The sequence below is a fragment of the Rhinichthys klamathensis genome, unplaced genomic scaffold, assembly GCF_029890125.1.
Source record: "Rhinichthys klamathensis goyatoka isolate OS25496 unplaced genomic scaffold, OSU_Roscu_1.1 h1tg000332l_1, whole genome shotgun sequence".
NCBI classification, from domain to species: Eukaryota; Metazoa; Chordata; class Actinopteri; order Cypriniformes; family Leuciscidae; genus Rhinichthys; species Rhinichthys klamathensis.
The window spans coordinates 164,094-186,934 of record NW_026606847.1 but is presented as its reverse complement, the minus strand read 5'-3'; the positions used below and the strand labels follow the sequence as shown (position 1 = coordinate 186,934).

Genomic DNA, 22,841 nt, shown 5'->3' with positions numbered 1-22,841 from the left:
GCAAGGCCTCGTGGAGCAACGGTAGCGCATCTGACTCCAGATCAGAAGGTTGCGTGTTCAAATCACGTCGGGGTCAATCTCTTCTTTGAGCTCAAGTCTTTAATAAAATTCAGGTATCCTTTTTGCTAGACCCTGTGGCGAGCTCAGCAATTTGACAGAAGTGCAGGGCCTCGTGGCGCAACGGTAGCGCGTCTGACTCCAGATCAGAAGGTTGCGTGTTCAAATCACGTCGGGGTCAAGCTATCTCTTCTTTGAGCTCAAGTCTCTAATAAAATTCATGTATCCTTGTTGCTAGACCCTATAACGAGCTCAGCAATTTCACAGAAGCGCAGGGCCTCATGATGCAATGGAAGCGCGTCTGACTTCAGATCAGAAGGTTGTGTGTTCATATCACGTCGGGGTCAATCTCTTCTTTGAGCTCAAGTTTTTCAATAAAATTCAGGAATCCTTGTTGCTAGACCCTATAACGAGCTCAGCAATTTGACAGAAGTGCAGGGCCTCGTGGCGCAACGGTAGCGCGTCTGACTCCAGATTAGAAGGGTGCGTGTCCAAATCACGTCGGGGACTATCTCTTCTTTGAGCTCAAGTCTTTAATAAAATTCAGGAATCCTTGTTGCTAGACCCTATAACGAGCTCAGCAATTTGACAGAAGTGCAGGGCCTCGTGGCGCAACGGTAGCGTGTCTGACTCCAGATTAGAAGGGTGCGTGTCCAAATCACGTCGGGAACTATCTCTTCTTTGAGCTCAAGTCTTTAATAAAATTCAGGAATCCTTGTTGCTAGACCCTATAACGAGCTCAGCAATTTGACAGAAGTGCAGGGCCTCGTGGCGCAACGGTAGCGCGTCTGACTCCAGATCAGAAGGTTGCGTGTTCAAATCACGTCGGGGTCAATCTCTTCTTTGAGCTCAAGTCTTTAATAAAATTCAGGTATCCTTTTTGCTAGACCCTGTGGCGAGCTCAGCAATTTGACAGAAGTGCAGGGCCTCGTGGCGCAACGGTAGCGCGTCTGACTCCAGATCAGAAGGTTGCGTGTTCAAATCACGTCGGGGTCAAGCTATCTCTTCTTTGAGCTCAAGTCTCTAATAAAATTCAGGAATCCTTGTTGCTAGACCCTATAACGAGCTCAGCAATTTCACAGAAGCGCAGGGCCTCATGATGCAATGGAAGCGCGTCTGACTCCAGATCAGAAGGTTGCGTGTTCAAATCACGTCGGGGACTATCTCTTCTTTGAGCTCAAGTCTTTAATAAAATTCAGGAATCCTTGTTGCTAGACCCTATAACGAGCTCAGCAATTTCACAGAAGCGGACGGCCTCATGATGCAATGGAAGCGCGTCTGACTTCAGATCAGAAGGTTGTGTGTTCATATCACGTCGGGGTCAAGCTATCTCTTCTTTGAGCTCAAGTCTCTAATAAAATTCATGTATCCTTGTTGCTAGACCCTATAACGAGCTCAGCAATTTGACAGAAGTGCAGGGCCTCGTGGCGCAATGGAAGCGCGTCTGACTTCAGATTAGAAGGTTGCGTGTCCAAATCACGTCGGGGACTATCTCTTCTTTGAGCTCAAGTCTTTAATAAAATTCAGGAATCCTTGTTGCTAGACCCTATAACGAGCTCAGCAATTTCAAAGAAGCGGAGGGCCTCATGAATCCTTTTTGCCAGACCCTGTGGAGAGCTCAGCAATTTGACAGAAGTGCAGGGCCTCGTGGCGCAATGGAAGCGCGTCTGACTTCAGATTAGAAGTTTGCGTGTCCAAATCACGTCGGGGACTATCTCTTCTTTGAGCTCAAGTCTTTAATAAAATTCAGGAATCCTTGTTGCTAGACCCTATAACGAGCTTAGCAATTTCACAGAAGCGGAAGGCCTCATGATGCAATGGAAGCGCGTCTGACTTCAGATCAGAAGGTTGTGTGTTCATATCACGTCGGGGTCAATCTCTTCTTTGAGCTCAAGTCTTTAATAAAATTCAGGTATCCTTTTTGCTAGACCCTGTGGCGAGCTCAGCAATTTGACAGAAGTGCAGGGCCTCGTGGCGCAACGGTAGCGCGTCTGACTCCAGATCAGAAGGTTGCGTGTTCAAATCACGTCGGGGTCAAGCTATCTCTTCTTTGAGCTCAAGTCTCTAATAAAATTCAGGAATCCTTGTTGCTAGACCCTATAACGAGCTCAGCAATTTGACAGAAGTGCAGGGCCTCGTGGCGCAATGGAAGCGCGTCTGACTTCAGATTAGAAGTTTGCGTGTCCAAATCACGTCGGGGACTATCTCTTCTTTGAGCTCAAGTCTTTAATAAAATTCAGGAATCCTTGTTGCTAGACCCTATAACGAGCTCAGCAATTTCACAGAAGCGGACGGCCTCATGATGCAATGGAAGCGCGTCTGACTTCAGATCAGAAGGTTGTGTGTTCATATCACGTCGGGGTCAAGCTATCTCTTCTTTGAGCTCAAGTCTCTAATAAAATTCATGTATCCTTGTTGCTAGACCCTATAACGAGCTCAGCAATTTGACAGAAGTGCAGGGCCTCGTGGCGCAATGGAAGCGCGTCTGACTTCAGATTAGAAGGTTGCGTGTCCAAATCACGTCGGGGACTATCTCTTCTTTGAGCTCAAGTCTTTAATAAAATTCAGGAATCCTTGTTGCTAGACCCTATAACGAGCTCAGCAATTTCAAAGAAGCGGAGGGCCTCATGAATCCTTTTTGCCAGACCCTGTGGAGAGCTCAGCAATTTGACAGAAGTGCAGGGCCTCGTGGCGCAATGGAAGCGCGTCTGACTTCAGATTAGAAGTTTGCGTGTCCAAATCACGTCGGGGACTATCTCTTCTTTGAGCTCAAGTCTTTAATAAAATTCAGGAATCCTTGTTGCTAGACCCTATAACGAGCTTAGCAATTTCACAGAAGCGGACGGCCTCATGATGCAATGGAAGCGCGTCTGACTTCAGATCAGAAGGTTGTGTGTTCATATCACGTCGGGGTCAATCTCTTCTTTGAGCTCATGTTTTTAATAAAATTCAGGAATCCTTGTTGCTAGACCCTATAACGAGCTCAGCAATTTGACAGAAGTGCAGGGCCTCGTGGCGCAACGGTAGCGCATCTGACTCCAGATCAGAAGGTTGCGTGTTCAAATCACGTCGGGGTCAATCTCTTCTTTGAGCTCAAGTCTTTAATAAAATTCAGGTATCCTTTTTGCTAGACCCTGTGGCGAGCTCAGCAATTTGACAGAAGTGCAGGGCCTCGTGGCGCAACGGTAGCGCGTCTGACTCCAGATCAGAAGGTTGCGTGTTCAAATCACGTCGGGGTCAAGCTATCTCTTCTTTGAGCTCAAGTCTCTAATAAAATTCATGTATCCTTGTTGCTAGACCCTATAACGAGCTCAGCAATTTCACAGAAGCGCAGGGCCTCATGATGCAATGGAAGCGCGTCTGACTTCAGATCAGAAGGTTGTGTGTTCATATCACGTCGGGGTCAATCTCTTCTTTGAGCTCAAGTTTTTCAATAAAATTCAGGAATCCTTGTTGCTAGACCCTATAACGAGCTCAGCAATTTGACAGAAGTGCAGGGCCTCGTGGCGCAACGGTAGCGCGTCTGACTCCAGATTAGAAGGGTGCGTGTCCAAATCACGTCGGGGACTATCTCTTCTTTGAGCTCAAGTCTTTAATAAAATTCAGGAATCCTTGTTGCTAGACCCTATAACGAGCTCAGCAATTTGACAGAAGTGCAGGGCCTCGTGGCGCAACGGTAGCGTGTCTGACTCCAGATTAGAAGGGTGCGTGTCCAAATCACGTCGGGAACTATCTCTTCTTTGAGCTCAAGTCTTTAATAAAATTCAGGAATCCTTGTTGCTAGACCCTATAACGAGCTCAGCAATTTGACAGAAGTGCAGGGCCTCGTGGCGCAACGGTAGCGCGTCTGACTCCAGATCAGAAGGTTGCGTGTTCAAATCACGTCGGGGTCAATCTCTTCTTTGAGCTCAAGTCTTTAATAAAATTCAGGTATCCTTTTTGCTAGACCCTGTGGCGAGCTCAGCAATTTGACAGAAGTGCAGGGCCTCGTGGCGCAACGGTAGCGCGTCTGACTCCAGATCAGAAGGTTGCGTGTTCAAATCACGTCGGGGTCAAGCTATCTCTTCTTTGAGCTCAAGTCTCTAATAAAATTCAGGAATCCTTGTTGCTAGACCCTATAACGAGCTCAGCAATTTCACAGAAGCGCAGGGCCTCATGATGCAATGGAAGCGCGTCTGACTCCAGATCAGAAGGTTGCGTGTTCAAATCACGTCGGGGACTATCTCTTCTTTGAGCTCAAGTCTTTAATAAAATTCAGGAATCCTTGTTGCTAGACCCTATAACGAGCTCAGCAATTTCACAGAAGCGGACGGCCTCATGATGCAATGGAAGCGCGTCTGACTTCAGATCAGAAGGTTGTGTGTTCATATCACGTCGGGGTCAAGCTATCTCTTCTTTGAGCTCAAGTCTCTAATAAAATTCATGTATCCTTGTTGCTAGACCCTATAACGAGCTCAGCAATTTGACAGAAGTGCAGGGCCTCGTGGCGCAATGGAAGCGCGTCTGACTTCAGATTAGAAGGTTGCGTGTCCAAATCACGTCGGGGACTATCTCTTCTTTGAGCTCAAGTCTTTAATAAAATTCAGGAATCCTTGTTGCTAGACCCTATAACGAGCTCAGCAATTTCAAAGAAGCGGAGGGCCTCATGAATCCTTTTTGCCAGACCCTGTGGAGAGCTCAGCAATTTGACAGAAGTGCAGGGCCTCGTGGCGCAATGGAAGCGCGTCTGACTTCAGATTAGAAGTTTGCGTGTCCAAATCACGTCGGGGACTATCTCTTCTTTGAGCTCAAGTCTTTAATAAAATTCAGGAATCCTTGTTGCTAGACCCTATAACGAGCTTAGCAATTTCACAGAAGCGGACGGCCTCATGATGCAATGGAAGCGCGTCTGACTTCAGATCAGAAGGTTGTGTGTTCATATCACGTCGGGGTCAATCTCTTCTTTGAGCTCAAGTCTTTAATAAAATTCAGGTATCCTTTTTGCTAGACCCTGTGGCGAGCTCAGCAATTTGACAGAAGTGCAGGGCCTCGTGGCGCAACGGTAGCGCGTCTGACTCCAGATCAGAAGGTTGCGTGTTCAAATCACGTCGGGGTCAAGCTATCTCTTCTTTGAGCTCAAGTCTCTAATAAAATTCAGGAATCCTTGTTGCTAGACCCTATAACGAGCTCAGCAATTTGACAGAAGTGCAGGGCCTCGTGGCGCAATGGAAGCGCGTCTGACTTTAGATTAGAAGTTTGCGTGTCCAAATCACGTCGGGGACTATCTCTTCTTTGAGCTCAAGTCTTTAATAAAATTCAGGAATCCTTGTTGCTAGACCCTATAACGAGCTCAGCAATTTCACAGAAGCGGACGGCCTCATGATGCAATGGAAGCGCGTCTGACTTCAGATCAGAAGGTTGTGTGTTCATATCACGTCGGGGTCAAGCTATCTCTTCTTTGAGCTCAAGTCTCTAATAAAATTCATGTATCCTTGTTGCTAGACCCTATAACGAGCTCAGCAATTTGACAGAAGTGCAGGGCCTCGTGGCGCAATGGAAGCGCGTCTGACTTCAGATTAGAAGGTTGCGTGTCCAAATCACGTCGGGGACTATCTCTTCTTTGAGCTCAAGTCTTTAATAAAATTCAGGAATCCTTGTTGCTAGACCCTATAACGAGCTCAGCAATTTCAAAGAAGCGGAGGGCCTCATGAATCCTTTTTGCCAGACCCTGTGGAGAGCTCAGCAATTTGACAGAAGTGCAGGGCCTCGTGGCGCAATGGAAGCGCGTCTGACTTCAGATTAGAAGTTTGCGTGTCCAAATCACGTCGGGGACTATCTCTTCTTTGAGCTCAAGTCTTTAATAAAATTCAGGAATCCTTGTTGCTAGACCCTATAACGAGCTTAGCAATTTCACAGAAGCGGACGGCCTCATGATGCAATGGAAGCGCGTCTGACTTCAGATCAGAAGGTTGTGTGTTCATATCACGTCGGGGTCAATCTCTTCTTTGAGCTCATGTTTTTAATAAAATTCAGGAATCCTTGTTGCTAGACCCTATAACGAGCTCAGCAATTTGACAGAAGTGCAGGGCCTCGTGGCGCAACGGTAGCGCATCTGACTCCAGATCAGAAGGTTGCGTGTTCAAATCACGTCGGGGTCAATCTCTTCTTTGAGCTCAAGTCTTTAATAAAATTCAGGTATCCTTTTTGCTAGACCCTGTGGCGAGCTCAGCAATTTGACAGAAGTGCAGGGCCTCGTGGCGCAACGGTAGCGCGTCTGACTCCAGATCAGAAGGTTGCGTGTTCAAATCACGTCGGGGTCAAGCTATCTCTTCTTTGAGCTCAAGTCTCTAATAAAATTCATGTATCCTTGTTGCTAGACCCTATAACGAGCTCAGCAATTTCACAGAAGCGCAGGGCCTCATGATGCAATGGAAGCGCGTCTGACTTCAGATCAGAAGGTTGTGTGTTCATATCACGTCGGGGTCAATCTCTTCTTTGAGCTCAAGTTTTTAATGAAATTCAGGAATCCTTGTTGCTAGACCCTATAACGAGCTCAGCAATTTGACAGAAGTGCAGGGCCTCGTGGCGCAACGGTAGCGCGTCTGACTCCAGATTAGAAGGGTGCGTGTCCAAATCACGTCGGGGACTATCTCTTCTTTGAGCTCAAGTCTTTAATAAAATTCAGGAATCCTTGTTGCTAGACCCTATAACGAGCTCAGCAATTTGACGGAAGTGCAGGGCCTCGTGGCGCAATGGTAGCGCGTCTGACTCCAGATTAGAAGGGTGCGTGTCCAAATCACGTCGGGGACTATCTCTTCTTTGAGCTCAAGTCTTTAATAAAATTCAGGAATCCTTTTTGCCAGACCTTGTGGCGAGCTCAGCAATTTGACAGAAGTGCGGGGCCTCTTGTCGCAACGGTAGCGCGTCTGACTCCAGATCAGAGGGTTGCGTGTTCAAATCACGTCGGGGTCAAGCTATCTCTTCTTTGAGCTCAAGTCTCTAATAAAATTCATGTATCCTTGTTGCTAGACCCTATAACGAGCTCAGCAATTTCAAAGAAGCGCAGGGCCTCATGATGCAATGGAAGCGCGTCTGACTTCAGATCAGAAGGTTGTGTGTTCATATCACGTCGGGGTCAATCTCTTCTTTGAGCTCAAGTTTTTAATAAAATTCAGGAATCCTTGTTGCTAGACCCTATAACGAGCTCAGCAATTTGACAGAAGTGCAGGCCCTCGTGGCGCAACGGTAGCGCGTCTGACTCCAGATTAGAAGGGTGCGTGTCCAAATCACGTCGGGGACTATCTCTTCTTTGAGCTCAAGTCTTTAATAAAATTCAGGAATCCTTGTTGCTAGACCCTATAACGAGCTCAGCAATTTGACAGAAGTGCAGGGCCTCGTGGCGCAACGGTAGCGCGTCTGACTCCAGATTAGAAGGGTGCGTGTCCAAATCACGTCGGGGACTATCTCTTCTTTGAGCTCAAGTCTTTAATAAAATTCAGGAATCCTTTTTGCCAGACCTTGTGGCGAGCTCAGCAATTTGACAGAAGTGCCGGGCCTCTTGTCGCAACGGTAGCGCGTCTGACTCCAGATCAGAAGGTTGCGTGTTCAAATCACGTCGGGGTCAAGCAATCTCTTCTTTGAGCTCAAGTCTCAAAAAAAATTCATGCATCCTTGTTGCTAGACCCTATAACGAGCTCAGCAATTTCACAGAAGCGCAGGGCCTCATGATGCAATGGAAGCGCGTCTGACTTCAGATCAGAAGGTTGTGTGTTCATATCACGTCGGGGACTATCTCTTCTTTGAGCTCAAGTTTTTAATAAAATTCAGGAATCCTTGTTGCTAGACCCTATAACGAGCTCAGCAATTTGACAGAAGTGCAGGGCCTCGTGGCGCAACGGTAGCGCGTCTGACTCCAGATCAGAAGGTTGCGTGTTCAAATCACGTCGGGGTCAATCTCTTCTTTGAGCTCAAGTCTTTAATAAAATTCAGGTATCCTTTTTGCTAGACCCTGTGGCGAGCTCAGCAATTTGACAGAAGTGCAGGGCCTCGTGGCGCAACGGTAGCGCGTCTGACTCCAGATCAGAAGGTTGCGTGTTCAAATCACGTCGGGGTCAAGCTATCTCTTCTTTGAGCTCAAGTCTCTAATAAAATTCAGGAATCCTTGTTGCTAGACCCTATAACGAGCTCAGCAATTTCACAGAAGCGCAGGGCCTCATGATGCAATGGAAGCGCGTCTGACTTTAGATCAGAAGGTTGTGTGTTCATATCACGTCGGGGTCAATCTCTTCTTTGAGCTCAAGTCTTTAATAAAATTCAGGTATCCTTTTTGCTAGACCCTGTGGCGAGCTCAGCAATTTGACAGAAGTGCAGGGCCTCGTGGCGCAACGGTAGCGCGTCTGACTCCAGATCAGAAGTTTGCGTGTTCAAATCACGTTGGGGTCAAGCTATCTCTTCTTTGAGCTCAAGTCTCTAATAAAATTCATGTATCCTTGTTGCTAGACCCTATAACGAGCTCAGCAATTTCACAGAAGCACAGGGCCTCATGATGCAATGGAAGCGCGTCTGACTTCAGATCAGAAGGTTGTGTGTTCATATCACGTCGGGGTCAATCTCTTCTTTGAGGTCAAGTTTTTAATAAAATTCAGGAATCCTTTTTGCCAGACTCTGTGGCGAGCTCAGCAATTTGACAGAAGTGCAGGGCCTCGTGGCGCAACGGTAGCGCATCTGACTCCAGATCAGAAGGTTGCGTGTTCAAATCACGTTGGGGTCAAGCTATCTCTTCTTTGAGCTCAAGTCTCTAATAAAATTCATGTATCCTTGTTGCTAGACCCTATAACGAGCTCAGCAATTTGACAGCAGTGCAGGGCCTCGTGGCGCAATGGAAGCGCGTCTGACTTCAGATTAGAAGGTTGCGTGTCCAAATCACGTCGGGGACTATCTCTTCTTTGAGCTCAAGTCTTTAATAAAATTCAGGAATCCTTGTTGCTAGACCCTATAACGAGCTCAGCAATTTCAAAGAAGCGGAGGGCCTCATGAATCCTTTTTGCCAGACCCTGTGGAGAGCTCAGCAATTTGACAGAAGTGCAGGGCCTCGTGGCGCAATGGAAGCGCGTCTGACTTCAGATTAGAAGTTTGCGTGTCCAAATCACGTCGGGGACTATCTCTTCTTTGAGCTCAAGTCTTTAATAAAATTCAGGAATCCTTGTTGCTAGACCCTATAACGAGCTTAGCAATTTCACAGAAGCGGACGGCCTCATGATGCAATGGAAGCGCGTCTGACTTCAGATCAGAAGGTTGTGTGTTCATATCACGTCGGGGTCAATCTCTTCTTTGAGCTCATGTTTTTAATAAAATTCAGGAATCCTTGTTGCTAGACCCTATAACGAGCTCAGCAATTTGACAGAAGTGCAGGGCCTCGTGGCGCAACGGTAGCGCATCTGACTCCAGATCAGAAGGTTGCGTGTTCAAATCACGTCGGGGTCAATCTCTTCTTTGAGCTCAAGTCTTTAATAAAATTCAGGTATCCTTTTTGCTAGACCCTGTGGCGAGCTCAGCAATTTGACAGAAGTGCAGGGCCTCGTGGCGCAACGGTAGCGCGTCTGACTCCAGATCAGAAGGTTGCGTGTTCAAATCACGTCGGGGTCAAGCTATCTCTTCTTTGAGCTCAAGTCTCTAATAAAATTCATGTATCCTTGTTGCTAGACCCTATAACGAGCTCAGCAATTTCACAGAAGCGCAGGGCCTCATGATGCAATGGAAGCGCGTCTGACTTCAGATCAGAAGGTTGTGTGTTCATATCACGTCGGGGTCAATCTCTTCTTTGAGCTCAAGTTTTTAATAAAATTCAGGAATCCTTGTTGCTAGACCCTATAACGAGCTCAGCAATTTGACAGAAGTGCAGGGCCTCGTGGCGCAACGGTAGCGCGTCTGACTCCAGATTAGAAGGGTGCGTGTCCAAATCACGTCGGGGACTATCTCTTCTTTGAGCTCAAGTCTTTAATAAAATTCAGGATTCCTTTTTGCCAGACCTTGTGGCGAGCTCAGCAATTTGACAGAAGTGCAGGGCCTCGTGGCGCAACGGTAGCGCGTCTGACTCCAGATTAGAAGGGTGCGTGTCCAAATCACGTCGGGGACTATCTCTTCTTTGAGCTCAAGTCTTTAATAAAATTCAGGATTCCTTTTTGCCAGACCTTGTGGCGAGCTCAGCAATTTGACAGAAGTGCGGGGCCTCTTGTCGCAACGGTAGCGCATCTGACTCCAGATCAGAAGGTTGCGTGTTCAAATCACGTCGGGGTCAAGCTATCTCTTCTTTGAGCTCAAGTCTCAAAAAAAATTCATGCATCCTTGTTGCTAGACCCTATAACGAGCTCAGCAATTTCACAGAAGCGCAGGGCCTCATGATGCAATGGAAGCGCGTCTGACTTCAGATCAGAAGGTTGTGTGTTCATATCACATCGGGGTCAATCTCTTCTTTGAGCTCATGTTTTTAATAAAATTCAGGAATCCTTGTTGCTAGACCCTATAACGAGCTCAGCAATTTGACAGAAGTGCAGGGCCTCGTGGCGCAACGGTAGCGCATCTGACTCCAGATCAGAAGGTTGCGTGTTCAAATCACGTCGGGGTCAATCTCTTCTTTGAGCTCAAGTCTTTAATAAAATTCAGGTATCCTTTTTGCTAGACCCTGTGGCGAGCTCAGCACTTTGACAGAAGTGCAGGGCCTCGTGGCGCAACGGTAGCGCGTCTGACTCCAGATCAGAAGGTTGCGTGTTCAAATCACGTCGGGGTCAAGCTATCTCTTCTTTGAGCTCAAGTCTCTAATAAAATTCATGTATCCTTGTTGCTAGACCCTATAACGAGCTCAGCAATTTCACAGAAGCACAGGGCCTCATGATGCAATGGAAGCGCGTCTGACTTCAGATCAGAAGGTTGTGTGTTCATATCACGTCGGGGTCAATCTCTTCTTTGAGCTCAAGTTTTTAATAAAATTCAGGAATCCTTGTTGCTAGACCCTATAACGAGCTCAGCAATTTGACAGAAGTGCAGGGCCTCGTGGCGCAACGGTAGCGCGTCTGACTCCAGATTAGAAGGGTGCGTGTCCAAATCACGTCGGGGACTATCTCTTCTTTGAGCTCAAGTCTTTAATAAAATTCAGGAATCCTTGTTGCTAGACCCTATAACGAGCTCAGCAATTTGACAGAAGTGCAGGGCCTCGTGGCGCAATGGTAGCGCGTCTGACTCCAGATTAGAAGGGTGCGTGTCCAAATCACGTCGGGGACTATCTCTTCTTTGAGCTCAAGTCTTTAATAAAATTCAGGAATCCTTTTTGCCAGACCTTGTGGCGAGCTCAGCAATTTGACAGAAGTGCGGGGCCTCTTGTCGCAACGGTAGCGCGTCTGACTCCAGATCAGAAGGTTGCGTGTTCAAATCACGTCGGGGTCAAGCTATCTCTTCTTTGAGCTCAAGTCTCAAAAAAAATTCATGCATCCTTGTTGCTAGACCCTATAACGAGCTCAGCAATTTCACAGAAGCGCAGGGCCTCATGATGCAATGGAAGCGCGTCTGACTTCAGATCAGAAGGTTGTGTGTTCATATCACATCGGGGTCAATCTCTTCTTTGAGCTCAAGTTTTTAATAAAATTCAGGAATCCTTGTTGCTAGACCCTATAACGAGCTCAGCAATTTCACAGAAGTGCAGGGCCTCATGATGCAATGGAAGCGCGTCTGACTCCAGATCAGAAGGTTGCGTGTTCAAATCACGTCGGGGTCAATCTCTTCTTTGAGCTCAAGTCTTTAATAAAATTCAGGTATCCTTTTTGCTAGACCCTGTGGCGAGCTCAGCAATTTGACAGAAGTGCAGGGCCTCGTGGCGCAACGGTAGCGCGTCTGACTCCAGATCAGAAGGTTGCGTGTTCAAATCACGTCGGGGTCAAGCTATCTCTTCTTTGAGCTCAAGTCTCTAATAAAATTCAGGAATCCTTGTTGCTAGACCCTATAACGAGCTCAGCAATTTCACAGAAGCGCAGGGCCTCATGATGCAATGGAAGCGCGTCTGACTCCAGATCAGAAGGTTGCGTGTTCAAATCACGTCGGGGTCAATCTCTTCTTTGAGGTCAAGTTTTTAATAAAATTCAGGAATCCTTTTTGCCAGACTCTGTGGCGAGCTCAGCAATTTGACAGAAGTGCAGGGCCTCGTGGCGCAACGGTAGCGCATCTGACTCCAGATCAGAAGGTTGCGTGTTCAAATCACGTCGGGGTCAATCTCTTCTTTGAGCTCAAGTCTTTAATAAAATTCAGGTATCCTTTTTGCTAGACCCTGTGGCGAGCTCAGCAATTTGACAGAAGTGCAGGGCCTCGTGGCGCAACGGTAGCGCGTCTGACTCCAGATCAGAAGGTTGCGTGTTCAAATCACGTCGGGGTCAAGCTATCTCTTCTTTGAGCTCAAGTCTCTAATAAAATTCATGTATCCTTGTTGCTAGACCCTATAACGAGCTCAGCAATTTCACAGAAGCGCAGGGCCTCATGATGCAATGGAAGCGCGTCTGACTTCAGATCAGAAGGTTGTGTGTTCATATCACGTCGGGGTCAATCTCTTCTTTGAGCTCAAGTTTTTAATAAAATTCAGGAATCCTTGTTGCTAGACCCTATAACGAGCTCAGCAATTTGACAGAAGTGCAGGGCCTCGTGGCGCAACGGTAGCGCGTCTGACTCCAGATTAGAAGGGTGCGTGTCCAAATCACGTCGGGGACTATCTCTTCTTTGAGCTCAAGTCTTTAATAAAATTCAGGAATCCTTGTTGCTAGACCCTATAACGAGCTCAGCAATTTGACGGAAGTGCAGGGCCTCGTGGCGCAATGGTAGCGCGTCTGACTCCAGATTAGAAGGGTGCGTGTCCAAATCACGTCGGGGACTATCTCTTCTTTGAGCTCAAGTCTTTAATAAAATTCAGGAATCCTTTTTGCCAGACCTTGTGGCGAGCTCAGCAATTTGACAGAAGTGCGGGGCCTCTTGTCGCAACGGTAGCGCGTCTGACTCCAGATCAGAAGGTTGCGTGTTCAAATCACGTCGGGGTCAAGCTATCTCTTCTTTGAGCTCAAGTCTCAAAAAAAATTCATGCATCCTTGTTGCTAGACCCTATAACGAGCTCAGCAATTTCACAGAAGCGCAGGGCCTCATGATGCAATGGAAGCGCGTCTGACTTCAGATCAGAAGGTTGTGTGTTCATATCACATCGGGGTCAATCTCTTCTTTGAGCTCAAGTTTTTAATAAAATTCAGGAATCCTTGTTGCTAGACCCTATAACGAGCTCAGCAATTTCACAGAAGTGCAGGGCCTCATGATGCAATGGAAGCGCGTCTGACTCCAGATCAGAAGGTTGCGTGTTCAAATCACGTCGGGGTCAATCTCTTCTTTGAGCTCAAGTCTTTAATAAAATTCAGGTATCCTTTTTGCTAGACCCTGTGGCGAGCTCAGCAATTTGACAGAAGTGCAGGGCCTCGTGGCGCAACGGTAGCGCGTCTGACTCCAGATCAGAAGGTTGCGTGTTCAAATCACGTCGGGGTCAAGCTATCTCTTCTTTGAGCTCAAGTTTTTAATAAAATTCAGGAATCCTTGTTGCTAGACCCTATAACGAGCTCAGCAATTTCACAGAAGTGCAGGGCCTCATGATGCAATGGAAGCGCGTCTGACTCCAGATCAGAAGGTTGCGTGTTCAAATCACGTCGGGGTCAATCTCTTCTTTGAGCTCAAGTCTTTAATAAAATTCAGGTATCCTTTTTGCTAGACCCTGTGGCGAGCTCAGCAATTTGACAGAAGTGCAGGGCCTCGTGGCGCAACGGTAGCGCGTCTGACTCCAGATCAGAAGGTTGCGTGTTCAAATCACGTCGGGGTCAAGCTATCTCTTCTTTGAGCTCAAGTCTCTAATAAAATTCAGGAATCCTTGTTGCTAGACCCTATAACGAGCTCAGCAATTTCACAGAAGCGCAGGGCCTCATGATGCAATGGAAGCGCATCTGACTTCAGATCAGAAGGTTGTGTGTTCATATCACGTTGGGGTCAATCTCTTCTTTGAGCTCAAGTTTTTAATAAAATTCAGGAATCCTTTTTGCCAGACCCTGTGGAGAGCTCAGCAATTTGACAGAAGTGCAGGGCCTCGTGGCGCAATGGAAGCGCGTCTGACTTCAGATTAGAAGTTTGCGTGTCCAAATCACGTCGGGGACTATCTCTTCTTTGAGCTCAAGTCTTTAATAAAATTCAGGAATCCTTGTTGCTAGACCCTATAACGAGCTCAGCAATTTCACAGAAGCGGACGGCCTCATGATGCAATGGAAGCGCGTCTGACTTCAGATCAGAAGGTTGTGTGTTCATATCACGTCGGGGTCAATCTCTTCTTTGAGCTCATGTTTTTAATAAAATTCAGGAATCCTTGTTGCTAGACCCTATAACGAGCTCAGCAATTTGACAGAAGTGCAAGGCCTCGTGGAGCAACGGTAGCGCATCTGACTCCAGATCAGAAGGTTGCGTGTTCAAATCACGTCGGGGTCAATCTCTTCTTTGAGCTCAAGTCTTTAATAAAATTCAGGTATCCTTTTTGCTAGACCCTGTGGCGAGTTCAGCAATTTGACAGAAGTGCAGGGCCTCGTGGCGCAACGGTAGCGCGTCTGACTCCAGATCAGAAGGTTGCGTGTTCAAATCACGTCGGGGTCAAGCTATCTCTTCTTTGAGCTCAAGTCTCTAATAAAATTCATGTATCCTTGTTGCTAGACCCTATAACGAGCTCAGCAATTTCACAGAAGCGCAGGGCCTCATGATGCAATGGAAGCGCGTCTGACTTCAGATCAGAAGGTTGTGTGTTCATATCACGTCGGGGTCAATCTCTTCTTTGAGCTCAAGTTTTTCAATAAAATTCAGGAATCCTTGTTGCTAGACCCTATAACGAGCTCAGCAATTTGACAGAAGTGCAGGGCCTCGTGGCGCAACGGTAGCGCGTCTGACTCCAGATTAGAAGGGTGCGTGTCCAAATCACGTCGGGGACTATCTCTTCTTTGAGCTCAAGTCTTTAATAAAATTCAGGAATCCTTGTTGCTAGACCCTATAACGAGCTCAGCAATTTGACAGAAGTGCAGGGCCTCGTGGCGCAACGGTAGCGTGTCTGACTCCAGATTAGAAGGGTGCGTGTTCAAATCACGTCGGGAACTATCTCTTCTTTGAGCTCAAGTCTTTAATAAAATTCAGGAATCCTTGTTGCTAGACCCTATAACGAGCTCAGCAATTTGACAGAAGTGCAGGGCCTCGTGGCGCAACGGTAGCGCGTCTGACTCCAGATCAGAAGGTTGCGTGTTCAAATCACGTCGGGGTCAATCTCTTCTTTGAGCTCAAGTCTTTAATAAAATTCAGGTATCCTTTTTGCTAGACCCTGTGGCGAGCTCAGCAATTTGACAGAAGTGCAGGGCCTCGTGGCGCAACGGTAGCGCGTCTGACTCCAGATCAGAAGGTTGCGTGTTCAAATCACGTCGGGGTCAAGCTATCTCTTCTTTGAGCTCAAGTCTCTAATAAAATTCAGGAATCCTTGTTGCTAGACCCTATAACGAGCTCAGCAATTTCACAGAAGCGCAGGGCCTCATGATGCAATGGAAGCGCGTCTGACTCCAGATCAGAAGGTTGCGTGTTCAAATCACGTCGGGGACTATCTCTTCTTTGAGCTCAAGTCTTTAATAAAATTCAGGAATCCTTGTTGCTAGACCCTATAACGAGCTCAGCAATTTCACAGAAGCGGACAGCCTCATGATGCAATGGAAGCGCGTCTGACTTCAGATCAGAAGGTTGTGTGTTCATATCACGTCGGGGTCAAGCTATCTCTTCTTTGAGCTCAAGTCTCTAATAAAATTCATGTATCCTTGTTGCTAGACCCTATAACGAGCTCAGCAATTTGACAGAAGTGCAGGGCCTCGTGGCGCAATGGAAGCGCGTCTGACTTCAGATTAGAAGGTTGCGTGTCCAAATCACGTCGGGGACTATCTCTTCTTTGAGCTCAAGTCTTTAATAAAATTCAGGAATCCTTGTTGCTAGACCCTATAACGAGCTCAGCAATTTCAAAGAAGCGGAGGGCCTCATGAATCCTTTTTGCCAGACCCTGTGGAGAGCTCAGCAATTTGACAGAAGTGCAGGGCCTCGTGGCGCAATGGAAGCGCGTCTGACTTCAGATTAGAAGTTTGCGTGTCCAAATCACGTCGGGGACTATCTCTTCTTTGAGCTCAAGTCTTTAATAAAATTCAGGAATCCTTGTTGCTAGACCCTATAACGAGCTTAGCAATTTCACAGAAGCGGACGGCCTCATGATGCAATGGAAGCGCGTCTGACTTCAGATCAGAAGGTTGTGTGTTCATATCACGTCGGGGTCAATCTCTTCTTTGAGCTCAAGTCTTTAATAAAATTCAGGTATCCTTTTTGCTAGACCCTGTGGCGAGCTCAGCAATTTGACAGAAGTGCAGGGCCTCGTGGCGCAACGGTAGCGCGTCTGACTCCAGATCAGAAGGTTGCGTGTTCAAATCACGTCGGGGTCAAGCTATCTCTTCTTTGAGCTCAAGTCTCTAATAAAATTCAGGAATCCTTGTTGCTAGACCCTATAACGAGCTCAGCAATTTGACAGAAGTGCAGGGCCTCGTGGCGCAATGGAAGCGCGTCTGACTTCAGATTAGAAGTTTGCGTGTCCAAATCACGTCGGGGACTATCTCTTCTTTGAGCTCAAGTCTTTAATAAAATTCAGGAATCCTTGTTGCTAGACCCTATAACGAGCTCAGCAATTTCACAGAAGCGGACGGCCTCATGATGCAATGGAAGCGCGTCTGACTTCAGATCAGAAGGTTGTGTGTTCATATCACGTCGGGGTCAAGCTATCTCTTCTTTGAGCTCAAGTCTCTAATAAAATTCATGTATCCTTGTTGCTAGACCCTATAACGAGCTCAGCAATTTGACAGAAGTGCAGGGCCTCGTGGCGCAATGGAAGCGCGTCTGACTTCAGATTAGAAGGTTGCGTGTCCAAATCACGTCGGGGACTATCTCTTCTTTGAGCTCAAGTCTTTAATAAAATTCAGGAATCCTTGTTGCTAGACCCTATAACGAGCTCAGCAATTTCAAAGAAGCGGAGGGCCTCATGAATCCTTTTTGCCAGACCCTGTGGAGAGCTCAGCAATTTGACAGAAGTGCAGGGCCTCGTGGCGCAATGGAAGCGCGTCTGACTTCAGATTAGAAGTTTGCGTGTCCAAATCACGTCGGGGACTATCTCTTCTTTGAGCTCAAGTCTTTAATAAAATTCAGGAATCCTTGTTGCTAGACCCTATAACGAGCTTAGCAATTTCACAGAAGCGGACGGCCTCATGATGCAATGGAAGCGCGTCTGACTTCAGATCAGAAGGTTGTGTGTTCATATCACGTCGGGGTCAATCTCTTCTTTGAGCTCATGTTTTTAATAAAATTCAGGAATCCTTGTTGCTAGACCCTATAACGAGCTCAGCAATTTGACAGAAGTGCAGGGCCTCGTGGCGCAACGGTAGCGCATCTGACTCCAGATCAGAAGGTTGCGTGTTCAAATCACGTCGGGGTCAATCTCTTCTTTGAGCTCAAGTCTTTAATAAAATTCAGGTATCCTTTTTGCTAGACCCTGTGGCGAGCTCAGCAATTTGACAGAAGTGCAGGGCCTCGTGGCGCAACGGTAGCGCGTCTGACTCCAGATCAGAAGGTTGCGTGTTCAAATCACGTCGGGGTCAAGCTATCTCTTCTTTGAGCTCAAGTCTCTAATAAAATTCATGTATCCTTGTTGCTAGACCCTATAACGAGCTCAGCAATTTCACAGAAGCGCAGGGCCTCATGATGCAATGGAAGCGCGTCTGACTTCAGATCAGAAGGTTGTGTGTTCATATCACGTCGGGGTCAATCTCTTCTTTGAGCTCAAGTTTTTAATGAAATTCAGGAATCCTTGTTGCTAGACCCTATAACGAGCTCAGCAATTTGACAGAAGTGCAGGGCCTCGTGGCGCAACGGTAGCGCGTCTGACTCCAGATTAGAAGGGTGAGTGTCCAAATCACGTCGGGGACTATCTCTTCTTTGAGCTCAAGTCTTTAATAAAATTCAGGAATCCTTGTTGCTAGACCCTATAACGAGCTCAGCAATTTGACGGAAGTGCAGGGCCTCGTGGCGCAATGGTAGCGCGTCTGACTCCAGATTAGAAGGGTGCGTGTCCAAATCACGTCGGGGACTATCTCTTCTTTGAGCTCAAGTCTTTAATAAAATTCAGGAATCCTTTTTGCCAGACCTTGTGGCGAGCTCAGCAATTTGACAGAAGTGCGGGGCCTCTTGTCGCAACGGTAGCGCGTCTGACTCCAGATCAGAGGGTTGCGTGTTCAAATCACGTCGGGGTCAAGCTATCTCTTCTTTGAGCTCAAGTCTCTAATAAAATTCATGTATCCTTGTTGCTAGACCCTATAACGAGCTCAGCAATTTCAAAGAAGCGCAGGGCCTCATGATGCAATGGAAGCGCGTCTGACTTCAGATCAGAAGGTTGTGTGTTCATATCACGTCGGGGTCAATCTCTTCTTTGAGCTCAAGTTTTTAATAAAATTCAGGAATCCTTGTTGCTAGACCCTATAACGAGCTCAGCAATTTGACAGAAGTGCAGGCCCTCGTGGCGCAACGGTAGCGCGTCTGACTCCAGATTAGAAGGGTGCGTGTCCAAATCACGTCGGGGACTATCTCTTCTTTGAGCTCAAGTCTTTAATAAAATTCAGGAATCCTTGTTGCTAGACCCTATAACGAGCTCAGCAATTTGACAGAAGTGCAGGGCCTCGTGGCGCAACGGTAGCGCGTCTGACTCCAGATTAGAAGGGTGCGTGTCCAAATCACGTCGGGGACTATCTCTTCTTTGAGCTCAAGTCTTTAATAAAATTCAGGAATCCTTTTTGCCAGACCTTGTGGCGAGCTCAGCAATTTGACAGAAGTGCCGGGCCTCTTGTCGCAACGGTAGCGCGTCTGACTCCAGATCAGAAGGTTGCGTGTTCAAATCACGTCGGGGTCAAGCAATCTCTTCTTTGAGCTCAAGTCTCAAAAAAAATTCATGCATCCTTGTTGCTAGACCCTATAACGAGCTCAGCAATTTCACAGAAGCGCAGGGCCTCATGATGCAATGGAAGCGCGTCTGACTTCAGATCAGAAGGTTGTGTGTTCATATCACGTCGGGGACTATCTCTTCTTTGAGCTCAAGTTTTTAATAAAATTCAGGAATCCTTGTTGCTAGACCCTATAACGAGCTCAGCAATTTGACAGAAGTGCAGGGCCTCGTGGCGCAACGGTAGCGCGTCTGACTCCAGATCAGAAGGTTGCGTGTTCAAATCACGTCGGGGTCAATCTCTTCTTTGAGCTCAAGTCTTTAATAAAATTCAGGTATCCTTTTTGCTAGACCCTGTGGCGAGCTCAGCAATTTGACAGAAGTGCAGGGCCTCGTGGCGCAACGGTAGCGCGTCTGACTCCAGATCAGAAGGTTGCGTGTTCAAATCACGTCGGGGTCAAGCTATCTCTTCTTTGAGCTCAAGTCTCTAATAAAATTCAGGAATCCTTGTTGCTAGACCCTATAACGAGCTCAGCAATTTCACAGAAGCGCAGGGCCTCATGATGCAATGGAAGCGCGTCTGACTTTAGATCAGAAGGTTGTGTGTTCATATCACGTCGGGGTCAATCTCTTCTTTGAGCTCAAGTCTTTAATAAAATTCAGGTATCCTTTTTGCTAGACCCTGTGGCGAGCTCAGCAATTTGACAGAAGTGCAGGGCCTCGTGGCGCAACGGTAGCGCGTCTGACTCCAGATCAGAAGTTTGCGTGTTCAAATCACGTTGGGGTCAAGCTATCTCTTCTTTGAGCTCAAGTCTCTAATAAAATTCATGTATCCTTGTTGCTAGACCCTATAACGAGCTCAGCAATTTCACAGAAGCACAGGGCCTCATGATGCAATGGAAGCGCGTCTGACTTCAGATCAGAAGGTTGTGTGTTCATATCACGTCGGGGTCAATCTCTTCTTTGAGGTCAAGTTTTTAATAAAATTCAGGAATCCTTTTTGCCAGACTCTGTGGCGAGCTCAGCAATTTGACAGAAGTGCAGGGCCTCGTGGCGCAACGGTAGCGCATCTGACTCCAGATCAGAAGGTTGCGTGTTCAAATCACGTTGGGGTCAAGCTATCTCTTCTTTGAGCTCAAGTCTCTAATAAAATTCATGTATCCTTGTTGCTAGACCCTATAACGAGCTCAGCAATTTGACAGAAGTGCAGGGCCTCGTGGCGCAATGGAAGCGCGTCTGACTTCAGATTAGAAGGTTGCGTGTCCAAATCACGTCGGGGACTATCTCTTCTTTGAGCTCAAGTCTTTAATAAAATTCAGGAATCCTTGTTGCTAGACCCTATAACGAGCTCAGCAATTTCAAAGAAGCGGAGGGCCTCATGAATCCTTTTTGCCAGACCCTGTGGAGAGCTCAGCAATTTGACAGAAGTGCAGGGCCTCGTGGCGCAATGGAAGCGCGTCTGACTTCAGATTAGAAGTTTGCGTGTCCAAATCACGTCGGGGACTATCTCTTCTTTGAGCTCAAGTCTTTAACCTGTTAAGCTTCAAGCCCATTTTTGAAAAATCCCCAGATATGGCATTCCCAAACTGAAACAGATACAGTTCATGAACCCTTTGTACTAAAAGCACAAGTAAGATCTCATTTGAAAGCTGACACCTGGAAGTTTATTGTAAATGTAGAATTAATTATTGTCATAATGAAAAAAAATAGTTATAAATAGCTTCAAAGTTTTGTAAAGTTATTATACATTTATTTTTATGAAACATCTTCATGAAAATAAAATTGAAGTTGGCATTGTAGCAATCTAGAAATGCACTGCAGCTAAAGCCACATGTCTAACCATGTTATATTTAAAATCTGAAGATGATAAGTCTAAAACTCTGTATTTAGTTCAATGTTTTTCAAGATCATGTCATATGACTTTATTTTGATTAGACTGGTGTTTATTGTCATCTTATAAGCATCTATTCAGTCTATTGCCTCTATTGTTTTGTGATGCAAAAACGAGTCCCATTCAGTCTCAGGCTCCCCTGCACATATTCACACCTCTCCAGCCTGTTTATTGCTCTAAATATGCTTTTCTTTTGTCTGCATTATAATCACTAACGACTAGCAATTCACACTGTTTCAATCCCTCATTTATTTTATAAAAGTTCTCACTTCACAGTGAAACTGTATCAAATGCCCTTTTTGAAAAACGAAACATTTCAGTAAGCATTCTTATTTAGAAAAAAAATCATAAAAATTACATCGAAGTTAGGTAGCAGGTGCTCAGTACTAGCTAGCATGTTAGCTTAGCACACCCTCAATACACGACAATTTATGAGAATAAAACTATGTTTGTGCTCCAACTTACTTTATAGCGCAAGTCGAGTGTTTTAAATAACTTTCTGTAATCTGATTTGGCTTCAGATAAAAAAATCAGATAGAAAATATATTATTTTATTGTATTCTGCACAATTTGAAAGTCTATCTCGATTAGCATTACATTATACATATAATCTATTATTATGAAAATACCTGACATGACTCGAAGAACACAGGTAAATCAAATATCATTGCAATCATGTTTATTGTCTTCAAAACATCTTTATCTGCACTTTACAGCGATCTCGGATAGCTTTGTTTATGAATCACGACTTCCTGAATGTCACATGATTATGGCTCTTCTTCATGTGATCCATATATGGACTTTACTGTGCAACAGCGCCCCAGACTTCAGTATGAATGGATAACACAGTAAATCAGAGTATACAGCGCTCAAAATGATTACATCGACGCATTTGGGTATAAATTCAATAAATATTATTCCTGTCTATAGAAGTCTGATGTAAACCTATGAGAATCTATCAATATTTCTCCAAATCTGCACATGGTTGAGCTAAAAGCCCTGAGGGACGTTGTTTTGTGAATCGCTGTCATGACGATCGCACGGGAGTTTTTTTCTGAATGAGAGCAGCTGACGCTCATAATTCATATTAAAGGTAACGACTCATTTTTTTATTTCATAACTCCTGACACAAATTAAGACATAACTGTCACTATAAGTTTCACAGAATACAATAGTGGTCAAATACTGAAACTTGAGTCTTATATCGTTTTAATGATGTATAGTTTGTCAAGTTAATCACATTAAATATGATAGTAACTTTGAACTATTTAAAAAAAAAACGCTTCAGAGCGCCCACGCACTGGTGACGGTTAACAGGTTAATAAAATTCAGGAATCCTTGTTGCTAGACCCTATAACGAGCTTAGCAATTTCACAGAAGCGGACGGCCTCATGATGCAATGGAAGCGCGTCTGACTTCAGATCAGAAGGTTGTGTGTTCATATCACGTCGGGGTCAATCTCTTCTTTGAGCTCATGTTTTTAATAAAATTCAGGAATCCTTGTTGCTAGACCCTATAACGAGCTCAGCAATTTGACAGAAGTGCAGGGCCTCGTGGCGCAACGGTAGCGCATCTGACTCCAGATCAGAAGGTTGCGTGTTCAAATCACGTCGGGGTCAATCTCTTCTTTGAGCTCAAGTCTTTAATAAAATTCAGGTATTCTTTTTGCTAGACCCTGTGGCGAGCTCAGCAATTTGACAGAAGTGCAGGGCCTCGTGGCGCAACGGTAGCGCGTCTGACTCCAGATCAGAAGGTTGCGTGTTCAAATCACGTCGGGGTCAAGCTATCTCTTCTTTGAGCTCAAGTCTCTAATAAAAT

At 46.1% G+C, this 22,841-nt stretch overlaps 38 non-coding genes across 38 annotated transcripts; all 38 read left to right on the top strand.

Moving 5' to 3' along the window:
- Positions 1-4: 4 nt before the first annotated feature.
- trnaw-cca (transfer RNA tryptophan (anticodon CCA)) lies at positions 5-76 on the top strand. Its single transcript has one exon. It is a non-coding gene; the product is annotated as a tRNA-Trp (tRNA).
- Positions 77-166: 90 nt separating this feature from the next.
- trnaw-cca (transfer RNA tryptophan (anticodon CCA)) lies at positions 167-238 on the top strand. Its single transcript has one exon. It is a non-coding gene; the product is annotated as a tRNA-Trp (tRNA).
- A 581-nt stretch (positions 239-819) lies between these two features.
- trnaw-cca (transfer RNA tryptophan (anticodon CCA)) lies at positions 820-891 on the top strand. The gene has a single exon. It is a non-coding gene; the product is annotated as a tRNA-Trp (tRNA).
- A 90-nt stretch (positions 892-981) lies between these two features.
- Positions 982-1,053, top strand: trnaw-cca (transfer RNA tryptophan (anticodon CCA)). The gene has a single exon. It is a non-coding gene; the product is annotated as a tRNA-Trp (tRNA).
- A 969-nt stretch (positions 1,054-2,022) lies between these two features.
- trnaw-cca (transfer RNA tryptophan (anticodon CCA)) lies at positions 2,023-2,094 on the top strand. The gene has a single exon. It is a non-coding gene; the product is annotated as a tRNA-Trp (tRNA).
- A 969-nt stretch (positions 2,095-3,063) lies between these two features.
- Positions 3,064-3,135, top strand: trnaw-cca (transfer RNA tryptophan (anticodon CCA)). The gene has a single exon. It is a non-coding gene; the product is annotated as a tRNA-Trp (tRNA).
- A 90-nt stretch (positions 3,136-3,225) lies between these two features.
- Positions 3,226-3,297, top strand: trnaw-cca (transfer RNA tryptophan (anticodon CCA)). The gene has a single exon. It is a non-coding gene; the product is annotated as a tRNA-Trp (tRNA).
- A 581-nt stretch (positions 3,298-3,878) lies between these two features.
- On the top strand, positions 3,879-3,950 carry trnaw-cca (transfer RNA tryptophan (anticodon CCA)). Its single transcript has one exon. It is a non-coding gene; the product is annotated as a tRNA-Trp (tRNA).
- A 90-nt stretch (positions 3,951-4,040) lies between these two features.
- On the top strand, positions 4,041-4,112 carry trnaw-cca (transfer RNA tryptophan (anticodon CCA)). The gene has a single exon. It is a non-coding gene; the product is annotated as a tRNA-Trp (tRNA).
- Positions 4,113-5,081: 969 nt separating this feature from the next.
- trnaw-cca (transfer RNA tryptophan (anticodon CCA)) lies at positions 5,082-5,153 on the top strand. Its single transcript has one exon. It is a non-coding gene; the product is annotated as a tRNA-Trp (tRNA).
- A 969-nt stretch (positions 5,154-6,122) lies between these two features.
- On the top strand, positions 6,123-6,194 carry trnaw-cca (transfer RNA tryptophan (anticodon CCA)). Its single transcript has one exon. It is a non-coding gene; the product is annotated as a tRNA-Trp (tRNA).
- Positions 6,195-6,284: 90 nt separating this feature from the next.
- trnaw-cca (transfer RNA tryptophan (anticodon CCA)) lies at positions 6,285-6,356 on the top strand. The gene has a single exon. It is a non-coding gene; the product is annotated as a tRNA-Trp (tRNA).
- A 1,560-nt stretch (positions 6,357-7,916) lies between these two features.
- Positions 7,917-7,988, top strand: trnaw-cca (transfer RNA tryptophan (anticodon CCA)). Its single transcript has one exon. It is a non-coding gene; the product is annotated as a tRNA-Trp (tRNA).
- Positions 7,989-8,078: 90 nt separating this feature from the next.
- trnaw-cca (transfer RNA tryptophan (anticodon CCA)) lies at positions 8,079-8,150 on the top strand. The gene has a single exon. It is a non-coding gene; the product is annotated as a tRNA-Trp (tRNA).
- Positions 8,151-8,406: 256 nt separating this feature from the next.
- On the top strand, positions 8,407-8,478 carry trnaw-cca (transfer RNA tryptophan (anticodon CCA)). The gene has a single exon. It is a non-coding gene; the product is annotated as a tRNA-Trp (tRNA).
- Positions 8,479-8,734: 256 nt separating this feature from the next.
- trnaw-cca (transfer RNA tryptophan (anticodon CCA)) lies at positions 8,735-8,806 on the top strand. The gene has a single exon. It is a non-coding gene; the product is annotated as a tRNA-Trp (tRNA).
- Positions 8,807-9,447: 641 nt separating this feature from the next.
- Positions 9,448-9,519, top strand: trnaw-cca (transfer RNA tryptophan (anticodon CCA)). The gene has a single exon. It is a non-coding gene; the product is annotated as a tRNA-Trp (tRNA).
- A 90-nt stretch (positions 9,520-9,609) lies between these two features.
- On the top strand, positions 9,610-9,681 carry trnaw-cca (transfer RNA tryptophan (anticodon CCA)). Its single transcript has one exon. It is a non-coding gene; the product is annotated as a tRNA-Trp (tRNA).
- A 908-nt stretch (positions 9,682-10,589) lies between these two features.
- Positions 10,590-10,661, top strand: trnaw-cca (transfer RNA tryptophan (anticodon CCA)). Its single transcript has one exon. It is a non-coding gene; the product is annotated as a tRNA-Trp (tRNA).
- Positions 10,662-10,751: 90 nt separating this feature from the next.
- trnaw-cca (transfer RNA tryptophan (anticodon CCA)) lies at positions 10,752-10,823 on the top strand. Its single transcript has one exon. It is a non-coding gene; the product is annotated as a tRNA-Trp (tRNA).
- Positions 10,824-11,893: 1,070 nt separating this feature from the next.
- trnaw-cca (transfer RNA tryptophan (anticodon CCA)) lies at positions 11,894-11,965 on the top strand. The gene has a single exon. It is a non-coding gene; the product is annotated as a tRNA-Trp (tRNA).
- A 256-nt stretch (positions 11,966-12,221) lies between these two features.
- Positions 12,222-12,293, top strand: trnaw-cca (transfer RNA tryptophan (anticodon CCA)). Its single transcript has one exon. It is a non-coding gene; the product is annotated as a tRNA-Trp (tRNA).
- A 90-nt stretch (positions 12,294-12,383) lies between these two features.
- On the top strand, positions 12,384-12,455 carry trnaw-cca (transfer RNA tryptophan (anticodon CCA)). The gene has a single exon. It is a non-coding gene; the product is annotated as a tRNA-Trp (tRNA).
- A 1,070-nt stretch (positions 12,456-13,525) lies between these two features.
- Positions 13,526-13,597, top strand: trnaw-cca (transfer RNA tryptophan (anticodon CCA)). The gene has a single exon. It is a non-coding gene; the product is annotated as a tRNA-Trp (tRNA).
- Positions 13,598-13,853: 256 nt separating this feature from the next.
- On the top strand, positions 13,854-13,925 carry trnaw-cca (transfer RNA tryptophan (anticodon CCA)). Its single transcript has one exon. It is a non-coding gene; the product is annotated as a tRNA-Trp (tRNA).
- Positions 13,926-14,505: 580 nt separating this feature from the next.
- On the top strand, positions 14,506-14,577 carry trnaw-cca (transfer RNA tryptophan (anticodon CCA)). The gene has a single exon. It is a non-coding gene; the product is annotated as a tRNA-Trp (tRNA).
- Positions 14,578-14,667: 90 nt separating this feature from the next.
- On the top strand, positions 14,668-14,739 carry trnaw-cca (transfer RNA tryptophan (anticodon CCA)). Its single transcript has one exon. It is a non-coding gene; the product is annotated as a tRNA-Trp (tRNA).
- Positions 14,740-15,320: 581 nt separating this feature from the next.
- trnaw-cca (transfer RNA tryptophan (anticodon CCA)) lies at positions 15,321-15,392 on the top strand. The gene has a single exon. It is a non-coding gene; the product is annotated as a tRNA-Trp (tRNA).
- A 90-nt stretch (positions 15,393-15,482) lies between these two features.
- On the top strand, positions 15,483-15,554 carry trnaw-cca (transfer RNA tryptophan (anticodon CCA)). Its single transcript has one exon. It is a non-coding gene; the product is annotated as a tRNA-Trp (tRNA).
- Positions 15,555-16,523: 969 nt separating this feature from the next.
- On the top strand, positions 16,524-16,595 carry trnaw-cca (transfer RNA tryptophan (anticodon CCA)). The gene has a single exon. It is a non-coding gene; the product is annotated as a tRNA-Trp (tRNA).
- A 969-nt stretch (positions 16,596-17,564) lies between these two features.
- On the top strand, positions 17,565-17,636 carry trnaw-cca (transfer RNA tryptophan (anticodon CCA)). The gene has a single exon. It is a non-coding gene; the product is annotated as a tRNA-Trp (tRNA).
- A 90-nt stretch (positions 17,637-17,726) lies between these two features.
- Positions 17,727-17,798, top strand: trnaw-cca (transfer RNA tryptophan (anticodon CCA)). Its single transcript has one exon. It is a non-coding gene; the product is annotated as a tRNA-Trp (tRNA).
- Positions 17,799-19,358: 1,560 nt separating this feature from the next.
- trnaw-cca (transfer RNA tryptophan (anticodon CCA)) lies at positions 19,359-19,430 on the top strand. Its single transcript has one exon. It is a non-coding gene; the product is annotated as a tRNA-Trp (tRNA).
- Positions 19,431-19,520: 90 nt separating this feature from the next.
- On the top strand, positions 19,521-19,592 carry trnaw-cca (transfer RNA tryptophan (anticodon CCA)). The gene has a single exon. It is a non-coding gene; the product is annotated as a tRNA-Trp (tRNA).
- A 256-nt stretch (positions 19,593-19,848) lies between these two features.
- On the top strand, positions 19,849-19,920 carry trnaw-cca (transfer RNA tryptophan (anticodon CCA)). Its single transcript has one exon. It is a non-coding gene; the product is annotated as a tRNA-Trp (tRNA).
- A 256-nt stretch (positions 19,921-20,176) lies between these two features.
- Positions 20,177-20,248, top strand: trnaw-cca (transfer RNA tryptophan (anticodon CCA)). Its single transcript has one exon. It is a non-coding gene; the product is annotated as a tRNA-Trp (tRNA).
- A 2,322-nt stretch (positions 20,249-22,570) lies between these two features.
- On the top strand, positions 22,571-22,642 carry trnaw-cca (transfer RNA tryptophan (anticodon CCA)). Its single transcript has one exon. It is a non-coding gene; the product is annotated as a tRNA-Trp (tRNA).
- A 90-nt stretch (positions 22,643-22,732) lies between these two features.
- On the top strand, positions 22,733-22,804 carry trnaw-cca (transfer RNA tryptophan (anticodon CCA)). Its single transcript has one exon. It is a non-coding gene; the product is annotated as a tRNA-Trp (tRNA).
- The last annotated feature ends 37 nt before the right edge of the window (positions 22,805-22,841 follow it).